Below are 10,497 nucleotides of genomic sequence, written 5' to 3'. Positions count from 1 at the left end.
AAACAAGGAAGAAAGTTTCATGATGATTATAGTCCTCCTTGCTGTAACTGGTCACGTGGTCGAAGTTCATACTTATCACTGCCTTCTTCCACTACCCATTCCATGTTTCCATTACCCTCAGCAAGCACTTCAGCAGGCCGTGGGTCTTTGCCTGGTGAGGTGACCCAAACTTTCATTCCTGAAGATTCTGGGCCATCGTTAGTCCTGCTTGGATTGAGTTGTTGCAATTTTCTATTGACTTTAATCATAGGACATGGCAGTACTAGGAGATGCCCTAGAGGATCTCCTCTATTTCAGGCAAACTCTTCTTTACCCCATTCTGTAGATGCAGTCCTATTTCCCCATGATAGTCAGGGTCAGTCACCCCAGCCAGTACAGTAATTTCCTTCTTTGGCTGTTGATTCAGAGGTAAGAGGAGCCCAAAGTGGCCAGGTGGCAGTTTTAACTTCCAGTTGAATGGAATCCTTGTTGCATTCCCTGGTGAAAGCATTCTTCCTTTTGGGACCAAAACCTGTAGACCAGCCGAGCTTGAGGTTGCAGGGAGAGGAAGCAAAAATATTCCTGGTGGGTCACTAGGGGAAATAGTGAGTGGTGTCACTGCCATTTCCACCCCTTGATTCCTGGACCCCAAGATCCTGGTTGTGGGAAAAACAGCACCCTATAGTGGATGCCAATTTAAAGCATACACAGCCTCCTGGAGAACATTGCCCCAGTCCTGCAAGGTATGGCCACCTAGTTGGCACCATAATGGAGTCTTCAAAAGGCCATCCCACCATTCTATCAATCCAGCTGCTTCAGGGTGATGGGGACATAGTAAGACCAATGAATTCCGTGGGCATGTGCCCATTCCTGCACATCATTTGCTGTGAAATGGGTTCCTTGATTGGAAGCAATGCTGTGTGGAATGCCATGGCAGAAGATAAGACATTCGGTAAGTCCACTGATAGTAGTTTTGGAAGAAGCACTGCATGCAGGAAATGCAAACCCATATCCAGAGTATGTGTCTATACCAGTTAAAACAAATCGTTGCCCTTTCCATGGTGGAAGTGGCCCAATGTAGTCAACCTGCCACCAGGGAGCAGGCTGGTCACTTCGACGAATGGTGTCGTATTGGGGGCTGAGTGTGGGTCTCTGCTGCTGGCAGATTGGGCACTCAGCAGTGCTGCGGCCACGTCAGTCTTGGTGAGGAGAAGTGCGTGTTGCTGAGCCCATGCATAACCTCCATCCCAACTCCAGGGTCACTTTGTTCATGAGCCCACTGGGCAATGACAGGAGCGGCTGGGGAAAGAGGCTGAGCATTAGCCACAGAGCGGGTCATCGTACCCATTTATTAAAATCTTCCTCTGCTGAAGTTACCCTCTGGTGAGCTTTCACATGCGACACAAAAATTTTCATGTTTTTTGCCCACTGGAAAAGGTCAATCCACATACCTCTTCCCCAGACCTCTCTGTCACCAATTTTCCACACATGTTCCTTCCAAGTCCCCGACCATCCAAACAAATCATTGGCAACAGCCCATGAAACAGTGAAAAAATGCACCTCTGGCCGTTTCTTCTTCCAAGCAAAATGAACAACCAGGTGCACTGCTCGAAATTCTGCCCACTGGGAGGATTTGCCCTCACCACTGTCCTTCAGGGATGTCCCAGAAAGGGGCTGCAGTGCTGCAGCTGTCCACTTTTGGGGGGTACCTGCATATCGTGCGGAACCATCTGTAAATGAGGCCTGAGTTTTCTCTTCCTCAGTCAACTGATTGTAAGGGACTCCCCAAGAGGCCAAAGCTGTGGGCCAGGAAAGAGAAGGTAACACAGCAGGGGTGGTGACAATGGGCATTTGGGCTACTTCCTCATGTAACTTACTCTTGCCTTCAGGACCCGCTTGAACCTTATCTCGTATATACCACTTCCACTTTATAATGGAGTGCTGCTGTGCATGCCCAACTTTATGGTTTGGTGAGTCAGACGATACCCAACTCATGATAGGCAACTCAGGTCTCATGGTAACTTGATTGCTTATGGTTAAGCATTTAGTCTCTACTAAGGCCCAGTAGCAGGCCAAAAGCTGTTTCTCAAAAGGGGAGTTGTTATCTGCAGAGGATGGCAGGGCTTTGCTCCAAAATCCTAAGGGTCTACATTGTGACTCTCCTATAGGGGCCTGCCAAAGACTTCAGCCAGCATCTCTATTTGCCACTGAAACTTTCCGCACCATCGGATCTGCTGGATCATATGGCCCAAGTGGTAGTGTAGCTTGCACAGCAGCCTGGACCTGACGCAAAGCCTCTTCTTGTTGCGGTCCCCAATTGAACCTAGCAGCTTTACTGGCCACCTGGTAAATGGGCCAGAGTAGCACACCCAAATGAGGAATGTGTTGTCTCCAAAATCCAAAGAGACCAACTAAGTGTTGTGCCTCTTTTTTGGTCAGAGGAGGGGTCAGATGCAATAGCGTATCCTTCATTTAGAAGGGATATCTCGACATGACACACACCATGGGACACCTATATTTACTGAGGTGGAAGGACCTTGTATTTTGGGTGGATTTATCTCCCATCCTCTCTCACACAAACGCCTTACTAGTAAGGCTAGAGTCTTTGCTACTTCTTGCTCATTAGGTTCTATCAACATGATATCAATGTAATGGACCAGTGTAATGTCTTGTGGGAGGCAGAGATGATTGAGATCCCTGTGGGCAGTATTATGACATAAGGCTGGAAAGTTGATGTAGCCCTGAGGCAGGAGTGTAAAGGTATACTGCTGGCCTTGCCAGCTGAAAGGTTTCTGGTGGTCCTTACTAAGAGCAACTGAGAAAAAACATTTGCCCAATCAACAGCTGCATACCAGGGACCAGGGGACATGTTGATTTGCTCAAGCAATGACACCACATCTGGGACAGCAGCTGCAATTGGAGTCACCACCTGGTTAAGTTTACGATAAACTACTGTCAGTCTCCAAGACCCATCTGTTTTTTGTACAGGCCAAGTAGGAAAGTTGAATGGGGATGTGGTGGGAATCACCACCCCTGCCTCCTTCAAAACCTTGATGGTGGCACTAATTTCTGCAATCCCTCCAGGAATCTGGTATTGCTTTTGGTTTACTATTTTGCTAGGTAGAGCCAGTTCTTGTGGCTTCCACTCGGCTTTTCCAACCATAATAGCACTCATTCCACAAGTCGGGGATCCAATGTGGGGATTCTGCCATGTACTGAGTGTGTCTATTTCAATTATGCATTCTGGAACTGGGGAAATAATCACAGAATGGGTCCAGGGACACCCTGGACCAAGTTTGGGACAGACCTGTGCTAAAACTCCATTAATCACCTGACCTCTATAAGCCCCTATTCTGGTGGACAGCAGTGATGTTTTGGGTCTCCTGGAATTAATGTCACTTCTGAGACAGTGTCTAATAATCTGCAAATTGTCTGATCATTTCCTTTCCCAAATGCCCAGTTACTCTGGTAAAAGGCTGTAGATCTCCTAGGGGAAAGGTGGCAGGAAGATTAACAGTGTACATTTTCGGCAGTTTAATAAGATCCTTCCCCAAAGAGACCTGGCCTCCTCCTCTTTCAAGGGGCTCTGGGTCTGTAAACTGTCTCAAGGCTGGGAATTGATTAAGGGGCCGTGGTTCTCAGCAAATGTAATTTGAGTTAGGGTTTCATTCACTCAACCTAGAACTCTTCTGTTTGTACAGATCCAGAAGAAATTTAGTAGACTGCCTGTCTATTTCACTGCTAGGTACCCCATGATATATTAGCCAACACCATAACTCTACATGACTCAGAGTATTTTGAGTGCATTTTTTATCTGCCTTTCATTGCGGTAGCCAAGCCCACCTTGAGTTTGGTGATTAACTGCTGATACTTGACTTTTCCAGACCAACAGCCAATCATCCCCATAATGTTTAAGGATTCTAATTCCATCACAGCCCTCCCTACAGTAATATCTGGACTACAGAGAAGAGCAACCATTAAGCTCTTCCGGGAAGATGGAGTTAGTTTTACTAATTTATTCCTCACCTGGTTAAAGGTGTGTCCTCTGGACATTCATGGGGTGGGCAGGCAGCTCTCAAAGGGTGAATCCATTCTAGCCTTGCTATCTCCATAAGACTTTGAATTCCCTCTTCTACTGTGTACCCGGGCAAATCAGACATCTCAACCTCAGACATGCTAGGACATCTTTTGGTCCATGTTTCAATCAGCCACCCAAGCAAACTCGAGTTACAGCGTTGAATCCAGAATTTCTGCTTAGTGGGCCCATATCAATAAATTCAGCCTGATCCAACTTTATATTCCTTCCACCATTATCCCATCCCCTTAGTATCCATTCCCACACATATTCCCCTGATTTCAGTCTATGTAAGTTGGAAAACTCATGCAGCTCTTTCTGAGTATACCTTACTTCCTCATGGGTCACACTTTGTATTTCACCTTTTGTGGCTTGTTGTGATTTTAGTCTAGTAATAGGTCTCAAAGACAAGAGAGTCCCTGGAGGTGGGTAGGGAGAAGGATTAGAAAATCCTTGTAAACTACTGCCCTCAGGGCATTTCCTTGCATTTTCTTCTGGTGAGACAGGATTAATCTCTTCAGAGGTTTGGAAGGCAGTTTCCTCAGGGCAGACTAGAGGCTCAGCAGTGCATTCCAGTGTTTGGCTGGTAGGTGCCTCAGGGCTGGGAGGAGGTCCAGACTTCCTGGGGAACACCAGAGCCTCGGCAGGGAAAGCTTCAGTTTGCTTGGTATACCCACTTCAGGCCTGGAAGTTGCTTCAGACTCCCTGGGCAGGCTGGAGGCTGGATGATACAAGGTTGACAAGCTGTGGCCTGGACAGGGCAGGCCATGGCAGGCTTATGTGGTAAAGTCTCAGCAGAATTCAGGGTTCCAACGTCTCCATCAATATCATCATCATCCCATTTGTCTTCATCCCAATTTTCTGATTTCCACTCTTTTCCAACAATGCCTTCACTTTAACTGCAGAAACCCTGCGGGATTGAGATTTTAGTTTTCTTTGCAACTCTGCTACTCGGACAATGAGAGTCTGAGTTTGGTTCTCAGATATTTTGAGCCTGTGGCTGCAAGACACAAGATTTTTCTTTCAGAGCACACACAGAAACTTTCGAATCATCCATTCAGCGTTTAAGTTTCAAATTTGAAGCGTTTAACTCATTTCTGTCTCTTGTAAAATTATCCAGAGTATCTAGGAGGAGCTAGCCAACATCATTTTACCATTTGATTCCAGAAAACTCTGTTAAAGTGTTGAAAACACTCTCACCCAGATCCTTGCTTCTTAGACGCATGGACGTTGGTAAATCCAGTGACGCTATTTTGCGTATCTCGATTGCCAACTCATGCCATGGACTTTTAACAGCCTCTTCATTATTGGAAAGGGAGTTGTCAGTACCCTTGAGTCCAATTAGAGTAGAAAGACAATTGCAAAATGCCCAGAACCACCTCAGACATCCCATGTTTAAGACTCTGTTCCTCAAGAACCACTCCTGGTACCAACCTGTATTAGTCAAGGTTCTCTGGAGAAACAGAATCAAGAAGAGATAACTGTCAATAGTATGAGATTCTTTAAGAGTCTTTCCTGCAGCCGTGGGGACGCACAAGTCCAGTTTCCACAGGCAGCCTGAAACCAGGAGTTGCAATGAAAGTCCAATGAAGGTTCTTGACGAGTTCTGGGAGATGTCGGCTGTTCAAAGATGAGCTGAAAAATTCTCTCTCAATGCTGGAATCACTTCCCCTTTTAAGGCATTCAACCGATTGGGTTAAGTGTCCCTCATTGCTGATGGCATTCTCCTTGGCTGATGTAATTATAACTGTCTATGATTTTCCACTGCAGTAAGTCAATGGTGACTAACGTGCATAAATGCCCTTCTATTACATTAGCCCAGTGCTTGCTTGACCAAACAACTGGACTCAATTAGATGGCCCAGTTGACACAATAGCTGAACCATCACAAGATCTTTTAGGAATTTTTATTTATTAACTCATGTTCCCATCTGGAGGTATTAAAATATACACTGAGATTGAACAGACAGACAAACACAAAAACAATTAAAACACACCAACAGAAACATAAATTTTACAATTTGGCTCATAAGTCTAGGTCTAGAGTTCCCATAATTCAAAACCCAAGGTTCCGTCATTGGGGAAAAACTGACAAAATGTCTGTACTGTTCAAAGCACTGTAATACTTTGTTCCTTCCCTTCACATTTAGCTCCTTTCAATAGTTGCTGTGAAGTGAGGAGGTAGATCTCCTGTTGCTCTCATAATATATTTCCCATGTTATCCTAGTGTCCGTGGTCAGATTACCTCTCTCAGAGCACCTTGTGTCCTGTCTGTGCAGGATGCGTGGTCTGGAACAATCTCAATACACAGACACGTTCCCGGGGCCCTTCTGAAAAATTCCCCTCAGCTAGGGGGAAAATCAGCAGCCCCAGGTGGGGTGCCAATTGCCACGGGAATGAAAGACTCACACCAAAACTCATATGGAGGGAGGGTTCTGTCTGCTTTATTTCTCCTGCTTATATATCACATAATTTTGGATTCGGCCAAGGGTGATGGTTAAAGTTAAATTTCTCTAGGATGTTTAGTCTTGGAACCAAAAACCTTGCCCTTGGCTCACATCCTATCTAGTGGCAGAAAGGGCAAGAGGAAGCCATTTTCAAACTTCAAGCAAAAAGAGCTCACTTCTGCAGAGATAAGCAAGGACAAGCTATTTATGTTCTGAAGCAAGAACAGATGAGCTTTAATAAATCATTTATCCATGCCCCTGCTGATTGATGAAACTAATCTCCACACCACTCTCACTATTGGATAGAACATCTGGACAGAGGTTAAATAAAGAAAAAGAAAGCTTGAATAATATGATAAATGAACTATATCTACCAGACATGTATAGAGCATTGCACCCTGAAACAGCAGGATATACATTCTTTTCAAGTGCTCATGGATCCTTCTCCAGGATAGACCATATGTTGGGTCACAAGACTAGTCTTAAGAAATTTAAAAAGATTGAAATAATACAAAATACACTCCTTGATCATAACAAAATTAAGCTGGAAATCAATAATGGATGAAAAAAGGGAAAATTCATGAAAGTATGGAGATTAAACAACACACTCTTAAACAATCAGTGGGTCAAAGAAGAAATTGTGAAAGAATTCAGCAAATGTCTTGAGACAAATGAAAGTAAGAACATAACATAGCTAAACCTATGGGACACTGCAAAGGCAGTGCTGACAGGGAAATGTATAGCCCTCAATACTTACATAAACAATGAAGAAAGAGTTAAAATTGATGAACTAACTGCACACCTGGGAGAACTAGAAAAAGAAGGGAAAACTAATCCTAAATTCAGCTGAAGGAAAGAAATAATAAAGATCAGAACAGAAATAAATGAAATAGACAAAAAACAATAGAGAGAAGCAACAAAACCAAAAGTTGGCTCTTTGAGAAGATCAATAAAATTGACAAACCCTTAGCTACACTAACAAAAAAAGAGAGAAAAAACACATATAAAAAAAATCAGAAGAGAGGGAGGATACGGCACACACACCATAGAAATAAGAGACATCATAAAGGCATACTATGAACAACTGTATGCCAAAAAACTAGAAAACATAGACGAGATGGACAAATTCCTAGAAACACATGAACCACCTACAATGACTTGAGAAGGAATAGAAGACCTCAAACAGACCAATCACAAGTGAGGAGTTTGAGAGAGTCACCAAAACCTGCCAAAGAAGAAAAGCCCAGGACCAGATGCTTCACAGGAGAATTCTACCGATCACTCCAAGATGAACTAATACTGATCTTGCTCAAGCTCTTTGAAAAAATTGAACAGGAAATTTCTTTTAGGGTGAAGCCAACATCACTCTAATACCAAAACCAGATAAAGATACTAAGAAAAGAGAAAATTACAGACCAATATCTCTAATGACTACAGATGCAAAAACTCTAAACAAATACTTGCAAACGGAATCCAAAAGCACATTAAAGAATTATACACCACTATCAAGTGGGTTTTATCCCAGGTATGCTAGGGTAGTGAAACACAAGAAAATCAATTAGTGTAATAAAACACATTGATAAATTGAAGAAGAAAAACCACATGAACCTCTCAATTGATGCAGAAAAGGCATTTCACAAAATACAGCACCCTTTCTTGATTAAAAACACTAAAAAAAAAATAGGAATAGAAGGAAGCTTTCTCAGTATGGTAAAGTGCATGTATGAAAAACCTACAGCTAGCATTGTACTCAATGGTTGAAAACTGAAAGCTTTCCCGCTGAAATCAGGAACAAGACAAGGAAGCCCATTGTCACCATTATTCCATATTGTGCTAGGAGTTCTAGGTAGAGCAATTAGGCTAGATAAAGAAATAAAAGGCACCCAAATTGGAAAGGAAGAAGTAAAACCTTCACTATTCACTGATGTCATGATCCTATATTTAGAAAATCCTGAAAAATCGACAACAAAGCTACCAGAATAGATGAATTCAGCAAAGTGGCAGGATACGAGGTTAATACACAAAAAATCAACAGTGTTTCGGGAGGCAGGGAAGGATAACGTCTGAGTGAATGCACCTCATAATCTCTCCTGCAAAGAAACAGCTGAGGAGGGTCCAAGTCCTGCCAGACTGGGCTGTTTCAGGGGCTTGCAGGGCAGGAGGTGTCTGGATGTCGATTTGGTGAGACAGTGACAGAAGAGATTCTTGCGAGAGGTGGAATTTTGGGTCTCTTTCATGGAGGTCAGAAGTTGTGGGCAGGACCCTTCTCCCTAGGGCTGGCAGCCCAACTGCTGCAATTCCTGAAAACTTTGTTGTGCTGCAGTGTTCCCAAACCCTGAGTGGGCTGTTTCAAGGGGTTGCAGGGCAGGAGGTGTCTGGATGTTGATTTGGTGAGACAGTGACAGAAGAGATTTTTGTGAGAGGTGGAATTTTGGGTTTCTGACACAGAGGTCAGAAGTTGTGGGCAGGACCCCTCCCCCTAGGGCTGGTCTCTGAAAACTTTGTTGTGCTGCAGTGTTCCCAAACCTCATGTTTACTGGATGCGAGGTTCCCAGGTCTGTATCCCCTAAACCCTGGTAGCCCACACTCCAGAGGCTAACACATCTTGAGTCTGCAATATCACGGACTTCCCATTCCAGAATCTACTGCACCCTGAAGTCTGTCTGAGGTCCTTGATTACCCTAGCCCTCCGCGTTTTGTGCTGTTGTTTTTTTTTTCTCCTTGAGCTTGGAGGAGTGTACCAGCTGACCTGGGACAGTCTGGGAAGAAAAGAGAGGCAAATCTGCTGAGGAAGCCCAATTTACTTAAATGTCCTGGGATAGGAAACTTGGTCTGGGAGAAGGTGGAGTCAGAAAATCAATTAGACCTCCCCTAGCACACCTAAGGGGGCGGGACTGTAGGACATGCTATCCAAGCTTCCAATAGCATATTTGGGGTTTCTGGCGAGGTGTAGGTGCTCTCACGCTGGAAATAGAGTCATCTGTGTTGAGTGGTTCAACAAGAACCCACTTGAATCTCCTACCGGACCTCTCGGGCAGTTTTCCTGTTGCCCTGGGAGAGAGAGAAGTGAGGAAGGGAGAAAGGGGGAAGGTCAGATCCCTAAGCATTTTGTTTAACTGCAAAGAGGATTCCTAGCATGAAACATTGGTTTTTTTGTTTTTGTTTTTTTTTGTCATGGTTGCTAATATTGCACTGTCCTGGTCTTTTCTCCTGTTTTATCCCCCAAGGTCCTTTTTCATTTATTTAGTTTTTTTCTCTTTTTCCTTTTCTTGCTTGTTCCCCACCCCCATTTTCTTTGCCCCCCTTTTTCTCTTCTCTTTTTTTTCTTTTTTCTTTTATTGTCTTTATATAATAGGAGCTTCAGGGACCGCTTCACATTTGCTGTGTTTCCTCATCCTCCATTTCCTCTTTTCTGTGTGTATTGATTTTGGCCACCTACACTATCCCCTTTCCTCTACATCTTTCCATCCTCCATCATCTGCTGTTTCTCTTACATTCCACCTCCCTTTCTTTGGCCCCCAAATTGTCTGACTTTTTATTTCTAATACCTTTGTTCTCTTTTCTGTCTTTTATCTACTCTTGATATTATTGTCTTTCTTTTCTCTTTCCCTCTCTCATGAAAGCACTGGCCTTTTAATTCAAACTATATTCCTCCCCATATTCAGTTGACTGTCTCATTATAGGTACTCCACTTACTGCTATAACTCTACACAACTTGCATGAGTCTAATATCCATTTTCCTAGATCTCACATTGTTCCTCTGTTAACATTTATTACCAATACTACTTTATACATTTTCTTTTCATACTCTTTTTGCTTTCCCTGGCCCTAATATTTTCCTTCAAAATGAACTTAGCCAGCAACAAGAAAATAGAGCAAGAAGAACAAAGTGACAAAGAGAAGACACAACACTTACTTATAAACAACAACTAATTAATCCCCAAGACTAGACAAAGAAGCTAAGGAATATTGACAGTGGGAATCACTTCAGCAATTA

This window comes from Dasypus novemcinctus, chromosome X, assembly GCF_030445035.2.
Source record: "Dasypus novemcinctus isolate mDasNov1 chromosome X, mDasNov1.1.hap2, whole genome shotgun sequence".
Classification (NCBI taxonomy): domain Eukaryota; kingdom Metazoa; phylum Chordata; class Mammalia; order Cingulata; family Dasypodidae; genus Dasypus; species Dasypus novemcinctus.
This window is presented reverse-complemented; position numbering follows the sequence as displayed.